This window comes from Arachis ipaensis, chromosome B1 (genome assembly GCF_059453495.1).
Source record: "Arachis ipaensis isolate K30076 ecotype BB chromosome B1, ASM5945349v1, whole genome shotgun sequence".
Classification (NCBI taxonomy): domain Eukaryota; kingdom Viridiplantae; phylum Streptophyta; class Magnoliopsida; order Fabales; family Fabaceae; genus Arachis; species Arachis ipaensis.
Window position 1 is genome coordinate 67,717,977 of NC_142436.1, and position 18,161 is coordinate 67,736,137.

The 18,161-nt window shown below is 38.0% G+C and overlaps 1 non-coding gene across 1 annotated transcript; it reads right to left on the reverse strand.

The window, feature by feature from the left end:
- Positions 1-12,203: 12,203 nt before the first annotated feature.
- LOC148576917 (small nucleolar RNA R71) lies at positions 12,204-12,307 on the reverse strand. The gene has a single exon (XR_015902927.1). It is a non-coding gene; the product is annotated as a small nucleolar RNA R71 (small nucleolar RNA).
- Positions 12,308-18,161: the final 5,854 nt, after the last annotated feature.

Here is an 18,161-nt window from a genome sequence, read left to right on the forward strand (position 1 = left end):
TCCGTTGCCAAGGGTAGATAATTTAATGGATCAATTGCAAGGAGCTGGAGTGAAGGAGGATAGTAATGGGAGACTTAATACGAGAGAGATTACCAACAAATTCTTGTGAATCGATCTATCTTTCTTTTGTAATCCATGTTGAAGAACTTTATTTCGTGACCTTCCTTGATAATTAAATTGAACGTTTCCAAAACTAAACCTTGCTTGCATGTATCCTTTCACAAAACTCGTACTTCTTGACCTGAGCCTAAATCTGTTTTGACCCAACAAGGTGTGAGGGAGATTACTGATGAGAAAAATCATGAGTAGAGACATATTATGATTCAATGTGCCTTATTATTTCCTCCAAAGATTTTGAATTTGGAATTCCTTTTCCTGAGGTGCACTCTAGTTCTCTTTCTGGTGCAATTCCTCATTTCTATAACCCTATCTGATCACAGTACAATGAATCTTTTCAATTTTTTACGAATACCCTTCGAAGTTATTTATTCTCTTTTGAGCTTGGTATTCTTTCAGATAACTTGAGCTCAATTCGACATCACATATAATTCTTAGACGTAACCATCGACATGTTAGTTCTTTAGCATACAACTTATGAATATGAATGATGAAACCAGTGAACATGCGACCTTACGAGGAGTTGTGAAGTTTCGATTTTGCAAAAGGCATTACCGATGACTGAGTTGACACACAATGGTGCCCATTGGTGAGAACGTCAAATTAAGGAGAAAATTCTCAAAGAACTTGAAAGAAAGGTTAACCACAAAGACAATGTTTGGGTCGCTGGAATTCTGTGAACCAGTTAGGACTACGATTTTGAGTTAAGTTATCACCCAGAAATTTCTGAGCTTGACTTGGTTTCTACGTGTAGATTATAAGCTAATTAATACAACGTTTGGTACATGATGAATTATTGAGTACAGAGGTAAGTAGAGAAGGAGAAAAAATAAGTGAGGAAGAATTTAGGCTTGAATTTTGCTTCGTTTAATAATTGATGTTAGTTAAAATAAATAAAGATTTACCAATTGTTTAGTATGACTAAGGGAGGTTAAATTGTACATATGGACAAAATTGTAAATGAATTGAATGATTAGATACGAGACAAAGGTATCATGGTATTATGGATCATGGAATTTTATCAAATGAGTAGAGGAAATGAAGAATAGAATATTTTAGTTGTTTGAGATAATGGAGTGCGTTATGAGTATGATGGAGTAGATGGTATTGAAATTGTAGTTAGTATAAGAAATGTTGCTAGGCTTTGAAGGTGTTGAATGGTTGGAAATTGATGGGTATTGTAATTGGAGCTATGGAAAATTACTTCTGATTGATAATTGAAGAGACTTTGAATTAGGCATAGAGATGCTATGGGGCCCTAAGTTAGAAATTAGTCTTAGGATGAGCGTGAACCTTATTTGGGTCAAGTTGAGGAAGTTCAGAAGTAAGCCTAGGTTCTGTAATCCGATGGATGGTGTATGATTTGATTGAATATTTGGATCAGTTAGTTAATTATTGGCTAAAAATCAGAGTGGTGCAGCGGAAGCTTGTGGAATGCAATAGCACTTGATAGTCATGAGTAGGGGTCGTAGGAAGATGACTAAACGTACCTTAGGCTTGAATACTTGAAGAGTTAGTGGGTTAATGTGAGTAAAGATTTTCTAAGAACTAAGTTTGACTGTGGCAGCAAGATTAGAATGAGTTGGGATAAGCTGTGGAGATAAGGGTAGGCGAATAAATTAGATTTGGGTGATAACTGTGCAATTGCCATTTCGGTAAGATAGGGATTTCGATATTTTGATCATGATGACTTTGGGCATAGATTGAAATAGAAACTGATTTAGTTTAAGGATAGATTTGGAGAGCATTGAATTGAAATGCTAATGTTGTATTGAGGTTGATTGAAGAGAGTTAAGAGTGAGAAGGACAAGTACGACATAGGCATGAATTCAGTTAAAATATGGAGTTATAAATAAGAATACAAGATGTAAATAGGAATTTGAGCGGACGTGGAGGAATGAAACGAGGAACAGTAAGAGGTAGTTTAAGTTGAGGGAGCATTTAATGATGGAGATGGGTAAACAAAATTTTGAGGACAAAATTTCTTATTTAGTAGGGAGACTGTAAGAATCGCGAATTAATTAACCGATTTATTTACGTAAAATAATAATAATTTAATTGTCCGGAATCGGTTCAAAATTTTAGAATATTAATTAGAAAATATAAATATAGTTTTTGGACTCAGTAGATTTTTCTGAGTCAGAAAATGTATTTTCTACGAAAAATCAAGAAAAATCGCGAACCGGCAGCCGAACCGGTTGAACCAGTTTAAGTCTGCCCGGTACTGTGCGAGAAAAGAATTTAAAACAGCCAAAAACCTTAGAAAAATGTTAGAAATGGAAAACCGGGCATTAATTTTAAAGGTTTGGCCCGAAGTTGGGCCAAACGAGCTAAAAACGCTAACGGGTTGGACCGGGCCCAACTTGGGCCCAAGCCCAACATATATAAGTCCTTTAAGTGAACCTTTTTCAGCCATAAACCACTCACACAACATAAACACCAGCTGCATGAGAAGAGAGAAAGAGAAGTGGAAACCACTATTCATTTCTCACTTCAAGTCGCGATATCTCGAGCTACGGTGCTCCGACTCGTGTGCCGTCAGTCTTACGATGGTATCAAGGGTTTAAGGGAATAAGAAAAAATAATTAAGAGGTAGAAAGAATAAGAGGAGATTAGGAAATATTATTTTCTTTCTGATGCATTTTGATTTACAACAATTCTTCTAATTTATAGATAGCTAGAGATCTATTTATGGAAATATTCTAAATTGATAACATTGATTTTCCTAATATTTCTCGTGATCCTAAAATATCTCCCTGATTTGATTCAAATATCTCCCTGATTTGATTCAATATTCTAACACTCCCCCTCAAGATGAGTAGTGGGGTCACCAATGCTCAACTTGCTGAGAACTTCGCCCAAAATTCTGCTTGAGACTGCTTTTGTAAGGACATCTGCCAATTGGTCTTCTGATCTAACAAAAGGGAGTTCCACAGTACCTTCTTCAATTTTTTCTTTGATAAAGTGTCGGTCTACCTCAACATGTTTAGTTCTATCATGTTGTACAGGATTCTCTAAAATGCTTATTGCTGCTTTATTGTCACATTTTAATTTGCTTGGCAATTGAGGTGGAAATCCAATTTCAGATATGAGTTTCTTAATCCAAAGGATTTCAGTTATGCCCTTAACAATTCCTCGGAATTCTGCTTCAGCACTTGAGAGGGCAACAACCTTTTGTTTCTTACTTCTCCAGGTGACTAAGTTACCTCCCACCAATGTAAAGTAGCCTGATGTAGATCTTCTATCATTTGGGTTACCAGCCCAATCAGCATCTGTGTATGCTTCAATGTTAAGGTGCCCATTTCTTTTGAACCAAATCCCACTTCCTGGAGTTCCTTTCAAGTACCTGACTATTCTCATGACAGCTTCCATATGATTCTCCTGTGATTGGTGCATAAATTGGCTAACTACCTCTACTGCATAGGCTATATCTGGTCGGGTGTGTGACAAAGATAAAGATTCCCTTATTGGAGCGTAGAACCTCTATTCCCAAGAAGTACTTTAATCCACCCAAGTCCTTCATTTCAAATTCTGTGAAGAGATTCCTCATTAGCCTTGCAATTTTTTCATTGTCACTCCCTGTTATGATCATATCATCCACATAAATTATTAGGCATGTTATTAAATCCCCTCTCCTTTTCAGGAATAAGGTGTGATCTGAGTTACTCTGCTTGTACCCGTATTTCTTCATGGCAACCGTGAACCTTCCAAACCAAGCCCGCGGTGATTGTTTCAAGCCATAGAGAGCCTTTTTCAATCTACACACTTCATTCTTCTCAAATCCATCAGAGAATCCTGGTGGAGCTTCCATATATTCCTCTTCTTTCAACTCTCCATGGAGGAAAGCATTTTTTACATCAAATTGGTGGAGAGACCAATCTTCATTTGCAGCTACTGAGAAGATGACTCTGATGGTATCAATTTTTGCTACTAGTGAGAAGGTTTCTGAATAATCAATGCCATAAGTCTGTGTGTACCCTTTGGCGACCAGCCTTGCCTTGTAATGTTCTACAGTGCCATATGTCTTGTATTTAATGGTGAATACCCATCGACACCCAACTGGTTTCTTCTCGGCCAGTAGAATACATTTTTCCCAGGTTTTGTTCTTCTCCAGGGCTTCTATTTTTGTCTTCATAGCTTCTTGCCATTCAGTCCTTTTACTTGCTTCTTGGACCGTTCTGGGGATGTCTTCAGTTAGGAGGATGCTAGAAAAGGCCTTTGCAACCTCTATCACTCCTTCTCTGGTTGTCTTTATCGGGTACTTTAAGTTACGGGAGACATGTTCTGGAGAGTATCGGTTGGGTGGAACACCTCTATTTTTTCTTGGAGGAAGTGTAAAGGGTTCTTGTTCTGATTCTTCAAGTTCCAGAGCTATACTGTCATTGTTAGCAGCTTCATTAAAAGTATAGAGTAAATTGTCAGAGTGGGATTCACTTACCTTTTGTATAACATTCTCAGAAGGAGTTTCACTGGTTGTGTGTACTGAGTGATTTTCTTCGTTGAGTAAGGTATGCTCAGTGGCTCCATCTACTCGCTCTGTTTGAACAGTTTCAAGGAAACAAAGGCTATCTAGCCAACTTGGCGATCCACTAAATTCTTCCCCCTGAACGCCATGTTGGCAACGGTAATAAAATTCAGACTCTAAGAAATCACAATCTATTGTTATATGAATGCGACGAGTGACAGGATTGTAGTTGTCAAGAGCTCTAGTTGTCAAGAGCTCTCTATGCTCATTCTTTATTGTTGTAACTCTAGACTTCTTGGGCACCACTTGTACTGGGGTAGATGATGTCTGCTTCAAGTAGCCTAGTCACTTCTTTCTTGACAACTTCTAAGATGGTGGGATTCAATCTTCTTTGGGGTTGACGGACGGGTTTTGATTCCTCTTCTAAATATATTCTGTGCTCACAAACTTGAGGACTGATGCCTACTATATCCGCCAAGCTCCATCCAATTTCTCTCTTATATTTTCTCAGCACACTGAGCAGTTGTTCCTCTTGTTGAGAAGTGAGTTCCCTTGCAATGATAATTGGAAGCTTATGATTATCCTCGAGGTAAGCATACTTGAGGTGTGGAGGAAGGGGCTTCAATTCCAATTTCTGCTCTTGGCTAGACTCTAGATCATTCGGAGCTAGTGGTAATGGTAAACTGTCTTCATTATGTTCAGAGGGTGTCCCCACACTTGGACCTTGCTCCATGTGTTTCTCTTCTACTTCTTTTTGGTGAACTTCAGCTACAGTTTCATCAATGATGTCGCACTTGAGGATAGAATGATCTTCTGGAGGGTGCTTCATTGCTTCATTTAAACTGAAACTCACTGTTCTGCTATCTATCTCAAAGGAGTAAGTTCCTGAGAATGCATCCAGCTTGAATTTTGAAGTCTTCAAAAATGGTCTTCCAAGCAGGATTGATGATGGTCTTCCTGAGTCATTAGGGGGCATTTCCAGGATATAGAAGTCAATGGAAAATGTGAGCCCCTTAATGCTCACTAATACATCTTCAACAATTCTAACTAATGTAATAATACTTTTATCTGCTAACACAAAACAAGCTGCCGACCTTTTTAAGGGAGGGAGCCTTAAGGTATCATATATAGACAATGGCATTATACTAACACACGCTCCTAAGTCACACATGCAATCAGAAAATATTACACCTCTAATGGTACAATTTACCATGCATGGACCTGGATCACTACATTTTTCAGGTATACTTCCCATTAAAACAGATATAGAACTACCTAAAGGAATAGTTTCTAATTCATTAATTTTATCTTTATGTATGCATAAATCTTTCAGAAACTTTGCATATTTAGTTACTTGCTGAATAACATCAAAAAGGGTAACAGTTACCTCAACCTTTTTGAAAATTTCTACCATTTTGGGATCAAGTTCCATCTACTTTTTGGACTTCCTTGCAAGATGTGGGAATGGGATAGGGATGGTGCCACTTGCAGCTTCTGTATCCTTTAGTGGTCCATTCCTTTGCTGAGCGACTTCTTCTTCAACCTTGTCTTGTACTTCATCTTCCTCTTCAGCATCTTCCATTTCAGCATCTTCTACTTCCACTGAGTCTTCGATTTAGGTATGTTCTATTGGGCTTGGCTCCTCCTAATTCCTCTCTGGCAATGTGGTTCCAGACCTCAAAGTGATGGCATTGATGCCACCCTTGGGATTAGGTAAGGGTTGAGAAGGAATTCCACTGGAGCTTGAAGGTTGGTTGGTGGAAGCAGGTAGTGATTCTATTCGGGCGGCTAGAGCTTGTAAACTGGCATTCAGACCATTTAAAGTAGAGTTCAGCGTAGTCTGCATGTCTTGTTGTCCTTGTGCAAGAGAATGAAGCATCTCGTCATTTGATGAGGAAGTATGGTAAGTGATCTGTAGGACTTGTTGTTGGTTATGCTGGGTTCCTTGTGACTGTCTTAGGTGAGGAGCTCTGTAAGGTTGGTTCTGATTCTGCTGTCTGTTGTTGTTATTCCACCTCTGGTTTCCATTATTGTCTCTACCTCCTCTGTTATAGTTGTCCCTCCAGCCATGGTTGGAATTATCTCTCCAACTTTGGTTGGAGTTTTCCTTCCATCCTTGGTTATAGTTTCCACCTTGGTTGTAGTTGCCGCCTTGTTGATTTTATCCTTGATTCGGGCGGTCATAGAAGTTATGAGTAGCTGCCACAGTGTTATCTTCTTGTTGGAGCTGCGGGCATTCATCAGTATAATGACTATAATCAGCACAGATTCCGCATACTCTTTGTGGAACTAACTGTTGGCTTTGTTGTGGTGGGGTGGGCTAAGCTTGTTGTTGTTGGTTCAACTGCATTTGCTTCAGTAAGTTGGTCATTTCACATATACTCTGTGTAAGAGCAGAAGTCTCAGTGCTAGAGGAAATTTCTACAACAGCTTTTGAGTGGCTGTTCCTGTGCCTGTGATTCCTAGTACACTCAACTAAGTCGCTGATCAGTTGCCATGCTTCATCTGTGGTCTTGTATTTCTTTAGAGAACCATTACTAGCACCATTTAGTGTAGTTTTATCCCGAGGCTTCATGCCTTGAGTGAAGCAGCTAATTAACACTAGCCTGTCAATCATGTGATGGGGGCATGCGTCTAGAAGGTTCTTAAAATGCTCCCAGTACTCATAAAGAGTTTCTGATTCTCCTTGAACAATGCAGGAGATCTCTTTTCTCAGTCTGTCTGTAACTTCAGCTGGAAAATATTTTTCCAAAATTTCTCTCCTGAGCGTATCCCAATTGGTAACAGTCGCTTCAAGTTGGGAGTAGTACCACTCCCTCGCCTTTCCATCAAGAGAGAAGTTTCATTCGCACCATGACGCCTAATAGTAGAACAGGCTGTCTAAAAATCCCTTAGATGCTTGATGGGCTCCTGAGTAGGTAAGCCATGAAACTTGGGCATCAAGTTGATTAATGCAGTCTTCAGTTCAAAATCTGCAGCCAGAGTTAGATGATGCACTTGATACGTCTGCAGTGTAAAATCTGGGGCTCCAGCTTCCTGGAGAGTAATCCTCCTAGGTGCTGCCATGCTATCTGTACGTGAATCAACTGAATCAGTAATAAAGGAGCTTGTTTCACTCTCAGATGGCGGTTCAGATTCTCCCTCAGATGAGATTGGTGAATCAATAACAATCACTTCACCACCCTCAGAGGCTAACCTGCGTCAAGCTCGCCTAATACGTGAAATAGTTCTTTCAATTTCAGGATCAAATGTAGCTAAGCTCGGATCAGGCAGTGAACGCGTCATTCAATGAAAGAAACATATAGCTCATGGTAATAAAAATAAAAATAAAAATAAAAATAAAAAATAAAATATGCAATTAAAATTAAAATATGTACACTAATTAATACTTTAGCACACAATTGCAACTCCCTGGCAACGGCGCCAAAAACTGGTGCGTGGCAGAAGTTAGGCCAATTAAGAGATTGTAATGTAAGAACAGCGTTGCGAATATAGCTCTTAACCAGCTAAAATCTGCATCACCAATTTAGAAAGGTGTCACAAAAATTTAGAATAAAAATACTCGGAGTATGAATCCCAGGTCGTCTGATGAGCGGATAATTTATACCCTTTAATTACTTTTTATTATATTTTTATTAGTTTTTATTCAAAAATCATATTTTTGGACTTTACTATGAGTTTGTGTGTTTTTCTATGATTTCAGGTATTTTCTGGCTGAAATTGAGGGACCTGAGTAAAAATCTGATTCAGAGGCTGAAAAAGGACTGTAGATGCTGTTGGATTCTAACCTCCCTGCACTCAAAGTGGATTTTCTGGAGTTACTGAAACCCAATTGGCGCGCTCTCAATTGCGTTGGAAAGTAGACATCCTGGGCTTTCCAGAAATATATAATAGTCCATAATTTGCCCGAGATTTGATGGCCTAAACTGGCGTTCAAAGTCAGCCTAAAACATCTTGGCGTAAAACGCCCAAACTGGCACCAGAATTGGAGTTAAACGCCCAAACTAGCACCAAAGCTGGCGTTTAATTCTAGGAACAGCCTATGTACGAAAAAGCTTCAATGTTCAGCCCAAGCACACACTAAGTGACCCACGGAAGTGGATTTCTGCACTATCTGCACTTAGTTACTCATTTTCTGTAAACCCTAGTTACTAGTTTAGTATAAAAACTACTTTTAGTGATTTATTAAAGGAGTCTTTTGGAACTTTTGTAATCATAGACTATCATTTGGGAGGCTGGCCTCACGGCCATGCCTAGACCTTTATCACTTATGTATTTTCTACAGTGGAGTTTCTACACCCCATAGATTAAGGTGTGGAGCTCTGCTGTTCTTCATGAAATAATGCAAGTACTATTGTTTTTCCTTCAATTCACGCCTACTTCTTCTCCAAGATATACTCTTGTTCTTAATTCAGTTAAGTCAGAATGAAGGGGTGACCCATGACAATCACCCAATCTTCGTTACTCGCTTAGCCAAGATCGCGTGCCTAACAACCACAAAGCGGTCTACATGATGTTCAACGTAGTCATTGGACGACAGCTGGAGTATACTCTCTTGGATATCTAATACACGGACTGAGTCCGTGAGATTAGTATCTTCGTGGTATAGGCTAGAACCATTGGCAGTATTCCTGAGATCCGGAAAGTCTAAACCTTGTCTGTGGTATTCCGAGTAGGATCTGGGAAGGGATGACTGTGACGAGCTTCAAACATGCGAATGTTGGGCGCAGAGACAGTGTGCAAAAAGACAATGGTCTTATTCCGACGCTAGCGGGAACCGACAGATGATTAGCCGTGCGGTGACAGCGCATATGGATTTGTTTTCATCCGAGAGGATCATACAGCCTGCCATGGAAGGAGGTAACGCATGGTTGGAAGAAGACAATAGGAAAGCAGAGGTTCAGAAGCAACAAATCATCTCCAGACGCTTATCTGAAATTTCCACCATTGAATTACATAAGTAACTTTTATCTTATTTTATATTTTATTTATATTTTAATTATCAAAACCTCATAACCATTTGAATCTGCCTGACTGAGATTTACAAGGATGACCATAGCTTGCTTCAAGCCGACAATCTCCGTGGGATCGACCCTTACTCACGTAAGGTTTATTACTTGGACGACCCAGTGCACTTGTTGGTTAGTTGTGCAGAGTTGTGAAAAAGAGTTGAGATTACAATCGTGCGTTCCAAGTTGTTGGCGCAGTTGAGTTCACAATTTCGTGAACCAAGTTTTTGGCGCCGTTGCCGGAGAACAAACAATCCCGTGCACCAAGTTTTTGGCACCGTTGCCGGAGATTGTTCGACGGTTCATCTTGTTGCTCAGATTAGGTAATTTTATTTTATGTTTAACCATTTTATTTTTATTTTTATTTTTGGAAAATTTTCAAAAAAAAAAAATTTCAGAAGAACAAAATAAAATATGTTTAGTTTCCTAAAAATTCTTTAGAATTTTTAAGAATGAATTCTAGAGTTTCAGATGATGCTTTTATCATCACAGGAGCTAGTTGATTCCCATCAATTTGGCTGTTGTATGTAATGTTCTACTGAAGCTTGGCTAGCCATGTCTAATCTTTTCTAGACTGAAACTTTAGACTAACATTGCATGATTCCTAGAATTCGTATTAAAAATTTTGAATTTCTTTATTTTCTTTTCCAAATTAATTTTTGAAAAATCCAAAAAAAGTTTTTTTAATAAAATCATAAAAACCAAAAATTTTATATTTCTTGTTTGAGTATTGTGTTAAATTTTAAGTTTGGTGTCAATTGCATCTTTTTAATTTTTCTTTAAATTTTTGAAGAACACATGCATGGAACTGTTCTTCATGATCTTCAAGTTGTTTTTGATGATTTTCCTTGTTTGATCTTTGCATTTTCTTGTTTTGTGTCTTTTCTTGTTTTTCATATGCATTCTTGAATTATTAGTGTCTATAGAATAAAAATTTTTAAGTTTGGTGTCTTGCATGTCTTTCTTTTCTTAAAAATTTTCAAAAATATGTTCTTGATGTTCATCATGATCTTCAAAGTGTTCTTGCATATTTTTCTTGTTTTGATTCATAATTTTTATGTCATGTTTCATTTTGTAGTTTTTCTCTTTCCTCATTAAAATTCAAAAATCAAAAAAATATCTTTCTCTTATTCTTCTCATAAATCTCGAAATTTTGAGTTGATTTAGTCAAAATTTTTAAAATTTAGTTGTTTCTTATTAGTCAAGTCAAAATTTCAATTTTAAAATTCTATCTTTTTCAAATCTTTTTCAAAAATCAAATCTTTTTCATTTTTTATTATTATTTTCGAAAATTTTAAAATTTGATTTTCAAAATATTTTTCTTATTTTTATTTCATATTTTTGAAATTAATGCTAACATTTAATGTTTTGATTCAAAAATCTCAAGTTTTTACTTGCCTATTAAGAAAGGATCAATCTTTGAATTTTAAAATCATATCTTTTAGTTTCTTGTTAGTCACGTAATCAACTTTAATTTTCAAAAACCAAATCTTTTTAATTTCCTTTTCAAATCTTTTTCAAAATAAAATTTCAATCATATATTTTTCAAAATCAATTTCAAAATCTTTTCTAACTTCTTATCTTTTCAAAATTGATTTTCAAATCTTTTTTAATTAACCACTTGACTTTTTGTTTGATTTTAAAAGTTTACTATTTCAATCATATCTTTTTCAAAACCACCTAACTACTTTTCTCTCTCCAATTTTTGAAAATCACTAACCACTTTTTTAAAATTCTTTTTAATTAACTAATTGTTTTAAATTTTAATTTAATTTTATTCCTTTTTATAATTTTTGAATTATAAATAATAATTAAAATAAAAACAAAAATATTTTTTCCTTTTATTTTAATTTAAAATTCGAATTCTCTCTCCCTCATCTCTTTCTATTTATTTATTTATTTATTAACACTTATCTTCTTCTTATAATTCGAACCCTCTCTCCCTCTCTGTGTTCGAATTCTTCATCTTCTCTCTTCTTCATTCTACTCTTCTATTCTTCTACTCACATAAAGGAATCTCTATACTGTGACATAGAGGATTCCTATTCTTTTCTGTTCTCTTCTTTTTCATATGAGCAGGAGCAAAGATAAGAACATTCTTGTTGAAGCTGATCTGGAACCTGAAAGGACTCTAAAAAGGAAGCTAAGAGAAGCTAAAGCACAACACTCTGCAGAGGACCTGACAGAATTTTTTTGAAAAAGAAGAAGAGATGGCTGAATCCAACAACAATTGTGGAGATGCAAGGAAGATGCTTGGTGATTTTATTGCACCCTCTTCTGACTTCTGTGGAAGGAGCATCTCAATTCCTGCAATTGGAGCAAACAACTTTGAGCTTAAGCCTCAATTAGTTTCTCTGATGCAACAGAATTGCAAGTTTCATGGACTTCCATTGGAAGATCCTCATCAGTTTTTAGATGAATTCTTGCAAATCTGTGACACTGTTAAGACCAATGAGGTTAATCCTGAGGTCTACGGACTTATGCTTTTCCCCTTTGCTATAAGAGACAGAGCTAGGACATGGTTAGACTCACAACCTAAAGATAGCCTGAAATCTTAGGAAAAGTTGGTCAATGCTTTCTTGGCCAAATTCTTTCCACCTCAAAAATTGAGCAAGCTTAGAGTGGAAGTCTAAACCTTCAGACAGAAGGAAGGTGAATCCCTCTATGAAGCTTGGGAAAGATACAAGTAATTGATCAGAAGGTGTCCTTCTGACATGTTTTCAGAATGGAGCATCATATATATATTCTATGATGGTCTGTCTGAATTGTCCAAGATGTTATTGGACCACTCTGCTAGAGGATCTCTTCATCTGAAGAAGACGCCTGCAGAAGCCCAGGAACTCATTGAAATAGTTGCAAATAACCAATTCATGTCAATATGATTGATACTCTGAATGCCATATTGGCTCAGAATAAAATATTGACTCAGTAAGTCAATATGATTTCTTAGAGTCCGTCTGGAATGCAAGCTGCATCAGGCAGTACTAAGGAGGCTTCCTCTGAAGAAGAAGCCTATGACCCTGAGAATCCTGCAATGGCAGAGGTGAATTACTTGGGAGAATCCTATGGAAACACCTACAATCCTTCATGGAGGAATCATCCTAATCTCTCATGGAAAGATCAACAGAAGCCTAATCAAGGCTTCAATAGTAATAATGGTGGAAGAAATAAGGTTAGCAATAGCAAACCTTTTCCATCATCTTCTCAGCAATAGACAGAGAATTCTAAGTAGAGCCACTCTGACTTAGCAACTGTAGTCTTTGATCTATCTAAGACCACTCTCAGTTTTATGACTGAAGCAAAGGTCCTCCATTAGAAATTTGGAGGCACAAGTGGGTCAGCTGAGTAAAAGAGTTACTGAACTCCCTCCTAGTACTCTCCCAAGCAATACAGAAGAGAATCCAAAAAGAGAGTGCAAGGCCATAAACACGTCCCACATGGACGAACCTGTAGAGGAGGGAAAGGTAGTGATTTCCAGTGAGGAAGACCTCAATGGACATTCACTGGCCTCCAAGGAATTCCTTAATGAGGAACCAAAGGAATCTGAGGCTCATATAGAGACCATAGAGATTCCACTGAATTTTCTGTTGCCATTCATGAGCTCTGATGAGTATTCTTCCTCTGAAGAGGATGAAGATATTGCTGAAGAGTAACTTGCTCAGTATCTAGGAGCAATCATGAAGCTGAATGCCAAGTTAATTGGTAATGAGACTTGGGAGGATGAACCCTCATTGCTCATCAATGAACTGAATGATCTGGTTCAACTGAAATTACCTCAGAAGAAATAGGATCCTGAAAAGTTCTTAATACCTTGTACCAAGGCACCATGACCTTTAAGAAGGCTCTGTGTGACCTTGGGTCAAGTATAAACCTCATGCCCCTCTCTGTAATGGAGAAACTAGGGATCTTTGAGGTGCAAGCTGCAAGAATCTCACTAGAGATGGCAGACAATTCAAGGAAATAGGCTTATGGGCTTGTAGAGGATGTCTTAGCGAAGTGATGAGCGGATATTTTATATGCTTTTTGGTGTTAAGTTCATATAGTTTTTAGTATGTTTTAGTTAGTTTTTAGTTTATTTTCATTAGTTTTTAGGAAAAATTCATATTTCTGGACTTTACTATGAGTTGTGTGTTTTTCTATAATTTCAGGTATTTTTCTGGCTGAAATTGAGGGAGCTGAGCAAAAATCTGATCAGGCTGAAAAAGGACTGCTGATGCTGTTGGATTCTGACCTCCCTGCACTCAAAGTGAATTTTCTGGAGCTACAGAACTCGAAATAGCGTGCTTCCAATTGCGTTGGAAAGTAGACATCCAGGGCTTTCCAGAAATATATAATAGTCTATACTTTGCTCAAGGATAGATGACGTAAACTGGCGTTCAACGCCAGTTCTCTGCCCAATTCTGGCGTCCAACGCCAGAAAAGGATCAAAAGTTGGAGTTCAACGCCAGAAATGGATCCAAACCTGGCGTTGAACGCCCAAAATGGCCTTATGCACGTGAGTTGCTTAAGTCTCAGCCCCAGCACACACCAAGTGGGCCCCAGAAGTGGATCTCTATACCATCTGCTATAGTTTACTCATTTTCTGTAAACCTAGGCTACTAGTTTAGTATTTAAACAACTTTTAGAGACTTATTTTGTATCTCATGACATTTTAGATCTAAACTTTGTACTCTTTGACGGCATGAGTCTCTAAACTCCATTGTTGGGGGTGAGGAGCTCTGCTGTGTCTCGATGAATTAATGTAAGTATTTCTATTTTCCATTTAAACATGCGTGTTCCTATCTAAGATATCCATTCGTGCCTAACTATGGAGAAGGTGATGATCAGTGACACTCATCACCTTCCTCAATCCATGAACGTGTGTCTAACAATTACCTCCGTTCTACATCAGATTGAATGAATATCTCTTAGATTCCTTAATCAGAATCTCCGTGGTATAAGCTAGATTGATGGCGGCATTCATGAGAATCCGGAAAGTCTAAACCTTGTCTGTGGTATTTCGAGTAGGATTCAGGGATTGAATGACTGTGACGAGCTTCAAACTCGCGAGTGCTGGGCGTAGTGACAGACGCAAAAGGAGGGTGAATCCTATTCCAGCATGATCGAGAACCTCAGATGATTAGCCGTGCTGTGACAGAGCATTTGGATCATTTTCACAAGAGGAGGGGATGTAACCATTGACAACGGTGATGCCCCAACACACAGCTTGCCATAGAAGGACGTGCGTGCGTGAATCAGAGGACAAAGGAAAGCAGAGATTCAGAAGACAAAGCATCTCCAAAACTCCAACATATTCTCCATTACTGCATAACAAGTAACCTTAAACCCATGCTCTCTTGTTTATTCGCAATTCAACTGATAAATACAATTGACTTCCTGACTAAGAATTGCAAGATAACCATAGATTGCTTCAAACCAACAATCTCCGTGGGATTCGACCCTTACTCACGTAAGGTATTACTTGGACGACCCAGTGCACTTGCTGGTTAGTGGTACGAGTTGTGGAAAGTGTGATTCACAATTTGTGCACCAAGTTTTTGGCGCCGTTGCCGGGGATTGTTCGTGTTTGGACAACTAACGGTTTATTTTGTTGCTTAGATTAGGAAAAATTTCCCTTTTTAGTTTAGAGTCTCTTATTATTGTCGTGTTAAAATTTTAGAATCCTTATTTTCTTTTTTTAAAATCTTTTTCAAAAATAATTTTTCTATTAAATCCTGTGCCAAACTTTAAGTTTGGTGTTTTCTCGTTGATTTTTCTGTGTTTTTTGAAAATTTTAGTTTGGTTTTCTAAAAATTTTAAGTTTGGTGTTCTTCCTTCATGTTCTTGTGTTCTTGTGAGTCTTCAAAGTGTTCTTGAGTTTTCCTTGAGTCTTGATCTTAAAATTTTTAAGTTTGGTGTTCCTTGGTGTTTTCCCTCCAAAATTTTCGAAAACTAGGAGCATTAGATCTAGAAATTTTAAATCCTGTGCTATTTTATTGTTTTTTTTTCTCTTTCCTTACTAAACTCAAAAATATCTTTTCTCTCTATTTCTAAAACATATTTTCGAAATTTATTTCAAAAAAAATTCAGCTTTTTTTTCAAAATTTAAAATCTTTTTCAAATCATACCTTTTTCAAAGCTTCCTAATCACTTTCTCTCTCCTCATTTTTTCGAAAATCTTTCACTCATTTTTATTTATTTTATTTTGATTTATTTTGTTTTCGAAATAAATAAATAAATAAATAAATAAATAAATAAAAATATTTTTTTCTATCTTACATCATCTCCCTTTCTCCATGATGGACCTAAGCGGAAATAAACAATCCAGGAGGACTCTGGGGTCATATTCTAACCCCTCTACTGCTTCATATGGGAGTAGCATCTGCATACCCTCCATTGGAGTCAGTAGCTTTGAGTTGAATCCTCAGCTCATTATCATGGTGCAGCAAAGCTGCCAGTATTCCGGTCTTCCACAGGAAGAACCTACAGAGTTTCTGGCACAATTTCTATAAATTGCTGACACAGTACATGATAAAGAAATAGATCAGGATGTCTACAGACTATTACTATTTCCATTTGCTGTAAAAGATCAAGCTAAGAGGTGGTTGAATAACCAACCTAAGGCCAGCATAAGGACATGGAAACAGCTGACAGAAAAATTCCTGAATCAATACTTTCCCCCAAAACGGATGACACAGCTAAGGCTGGACATCCAAGGCTTTAAACAAGGAGATAGTGAATCTCTTTATGATGCCTGGGAGAGATACAGAGAGATGCTACGAAAATGCCCTTCTGAAATGTTTTCAGAGTGGGTTCAGTTAGACATCTTCTATTATGGGCTTGCTGAAGGAGCTCAGATGTCTCTAGATTACTCAGCTGGTGGATCTATCCACATGAGAAAGACAATTGAAGAGGCTCAAGAGCTCATTGATACAGTTGCCAGGAATCAGCATCTGTACCTAAGCAGTGACCCTTCCATGAAAGAAGAGGTTAAAACAGCAACTGCTGAACTCAGTCCTGTAAAACAAGCTGCTGAATTCAATCAGCAATTGGACTTTCTAACAAAGTAGTTAGCCGAATTCAAAGATAGACTACAAGAGACAAGGATGGCTAATATACATATGGACGAACAGTTTAAGCAAACAAAGCAGCAGCTATCAAGGCAAATAACAGAAGAATGCCAAGCAGTTCAACTGAGAAGTGGGAAAACGTTAAATACCCCACCTCAAGGCAGCAAAAAGCTAAGAAATGAGCAAACCACCCAAAATTCACCTGAGGACAGTAAGAGCCCAGGGAAAAGTAATTCTGGAACTAAAACGCCAGAAATTTGGTGGAAGGCTGACGCTGAACGCCCAGACCATGCTCAGGACTGGCGTTCAACACCAAAATGGGCAAGATCTGGCACTGAACGCCCAAATTGGGCACAGTCCTGGCGTTCAGACGCCAGGAACAGACAAGGAGTTGGCATCTAACGTCACTCCAGTCTCTAACTCTGGCACTTAATTGCCAATGAGGGATCAGACACACACAAATGCTGAAAGCAACCCCTCTAAAAAGGCTTCTTCAACCACTTCTGTAGGCAATAAACCTGCAGCAACTAAGGTTGAAGAATATAAATCCAAGATACCTTACCCTCAAAAACTCCGAAAAGAGGAGCAGGATAAGCAATTTGCTCGCTTTGCAGATTATCTCAGGACTCTTGAAATAAAGATTCCATTTGCAGAAGCACTTGAGCAAATACCTTCTTATGCCAAGTTCATGAAAGAGATCTTGAGTCATAAAAAGGATTGGAGAGAAACAGAAAGAGTTCTCCTCACTGAAGAATGCAGTGCAGTTATTCTGAAAAGCTTTCCTGAGAAGCTCAAAGACCCTGGGAGTTTTCTGATACCATGCATATTAGAAGGTCAATGCACCAAGACAGCTTTATGCGATCTTGGGACAAGCATCAACCTAATACCTGCATCCACTATCAGAAAGCTTGGCATAACTGAAGAAGTTAAACCAACCCAGATATGTCTCTAACATGCTGATGGCTCCACTAAATACCCATCAGGCATGATTGAAGACATGATTGTCAGAGTTGGGCCATTCGCCTTCCCCACTGACTTTGTTGTGCTGGAAATAGAGGAGCACAAGAGTGCTACTCTCATTCTAGGAAGACCCTTCCTAGCAACTGGACGATCCCTCATTGACGTCCAACAGGGGGAAATAACCCTGAGAGTCAATGATGATGAGTTTAAGTTGAACGCTGTCAAAGCCATGTAGCATCCTGACACATCAAAAGACTGCATGAAAGTTGATCTTATTGACTATTTGGTAGAAGAGATCAACATGGCTGAGAGTCTCGAATCAGATTTGGAAACCATCTTTAAAGATGTTCAGCCTGATTTAGAGGATTCAGAGGACATGAAAGAGCCTCTGAAAATTCTTCTGGAAGAAGAAAAACCTCCTAAACCCGAGCTCAAGCCATTACCACCATCCTTGAAATATGCATTTCTGGGAGAAGGTGATACTTTTCCAGTGATCATAAGCTCTGCCTTAAATTCACAGGAAGAGGAAGCACTTATTCAAGTGCTAAGGACACACAAGAC